The sequence below is a fragment of the Habropoda laboriosa genome, unplaced genomic scaffold (assembly GCF_001263275.1).
Source record: "Habropoda laboriosa isolate 0110345459 unplaced genomic scaffold, ASM126327v1 scaffold291, whole genome shotgun sequence".
Taxonomy (NCBI): Eukaryota; Metazoa; Arthropoda; class Insecta; order Hymenoptera; family Apidae; genus Habropoda; species Habropoda laboriosa.
In genome coordinates this window covers 1,761,265-1,763,217 of record NW_017100515.1, presented here as the reverse complement: position 1 = coordinate 1,763,217, position 1,953 = coordinate 1,761,265, and the positions used below count along the sequence as shown (strand labels likewise).

Genomic DNA, 1,953 nt, shown 5'->3' with positions numbered 1-1,953 from the left:
CGTTCAACAGTTCTTTTTGTTGCTCCCGCGGAGAGATGGTACTTGTACGCTGCTCGGCGATGGAAGATGTGTCGCTTTTGGGTTCCTTTTCATTCGTCTTTTTTCGCGTGTAATCTTCGGTACCTATTTGATCCTGTAATTCGCTCAGCCTTCTGTGTAACGAGTTCTTGCGATGCGTGGTAACGAGGAAAGAGACGATGTGGAGGGGGTAAGTTGTAGGTGTGGTGGGGGAAGCGGCTACCGAGCAACATCGACTCAGGCTATAGCATAGACAAATAGCTGTATCTCCTCGAAAAATCATTTTATAAAGATTTTCTTTGAAATTTTGGCACGGTAGTAGTTAAGTCTAGATGTTACACGTCGCGGAACACGTTTCGCAGAGAGAAATTAGTGAGAGGAACAGTATTTAGTCACTCGTTTGTAAATTGGACGAGTCCGTATTAAATTCTGTCGAAATAAACCAAAGCTGTGATTCGAGCAAGATAAAAAGTAGCTTAACACACTGAGAAAATACGAGAGCATCCTCTAATTACGCGACATTTCAAACATCACGGTGCACTAGAACGCCAATATTCGTAAACAGCGAATATCACAGGATTTCATGTGACGCCGCCACTGTCCATTAGCGACAAACTCCCAGGACGCGAGAGATCGTTCCGTGGAATTTGCATACGGGTCTCTGGAGGATCCGTGAAACCGGAAGCCGGGCGTCGGGTGGGAGGAGCGGAAACGCGGGGCAGAATCGCAAGAGGAATTCGTCCACTTGTTTCTCTTTTTGTCGCCTGTGGAAATTAATAAAATTAGCTCGTCCAAATAAACGTCCCTCCCTCTCTGCACTCCTCTTGAGGGTCGGTGGTTGGATAACGAGCTTCCGGTTCGGCCGGCGAACGGTTGTACGACGGAAAAGGGAGAAAGAGAATCGCGTCCAGGGAGGAAAGATACACGCCGGTGAATTCGTAATTGTGTTTCCATTGAATTTACCGGCGATGAAGTAATTAAGCGGCGTTTCTTGCCAGCGGAAACGCGATTGCATGGCTGCTATCTACGGTCAGCCTGGCCGAATCGCGAATTGAGATATCCAGTCGGGGAGTGGTGACGACATTTCGTGGCCGGTTGCGGGCCGCGAAGAAAATTACGGATACTCCGCGGAGATTTAATAGAATTTTCGCGTTAATGAAGATCTGCGCGGATTAAATTCAGATGTTTGCGCTAGTTCCGCGCCGATCTACTTAGAAAGCGCGTGTTTTTTTCCAAGGAAATTTCCAAGCAGACCGGGTAAATGGTTTAGGCGGCGTTCTAGCGTCGGCTATAGCCTGCGTCGAATTAATCGGCTGCTCAAGGTCGCCGTGGAGCTACTTACTTTTTTCAATTTCAGAGTAGAGAATTTGTAATCTTCGCAAAAGAATAAATGTAATTTCCAACGAGACTAGAAAAATAGGAATTTTCTGTGAAACTACTCTGATCTCTGTCGTTTGATTAATCCTTTACACTCCAATGGCGCTGTTACGGCGACATGGTAATTACTTTGGGGAAGTTTGAAATGTAAAATTCAGGCTTTTTTGTATTATTAAATATTAAAAATCGTTTTCTTTTTTTAAACAAAATTTCGGGTTTTTGAAAGTTTCACTGCAAAGGTATTCCGGAGTTGTTGATTAATCTTATCAGAAAATGCTGAGAGTGTAAAGGGTTAAAGGTTATATTGCAAGAAACGCAATTTTACACACAGCACAGTGACTTCGCTAGCTCGAAATTTGAAAATTCGAAAATTACATTCTCTTTGAACTTGGAACAAATTGATCCATCGATTTTGGAATTGGATCAAAGTAAAAGTCATCCTGGTATACGTGCGTGTGTGTTGAATAATGGTACAAAAGCCCCGGGGGGGATGAAAAAAGGGCATTGACGTTGAAAGGCAGTATTAAACTAATTCCTATCGGTTGGGCGTATCCAAAG

General features: G+C 44.0%; 1 protein-coding gene across 1 annotated transcript in view; it reads left to right on the top strand.

Annotated features, from left to right (window-relative positions):
* LOC108576501 (prolyl 4-hydroxylase subunit alpha-1-like) overlaps positions 1-1,953 on the top strand; it is a 221,164-nt gene that overhangs the window by 35,769 nt on the left and 183,442 nt on the right. The gene's annotated exons all lie outside the window — the stretch shown is intronic.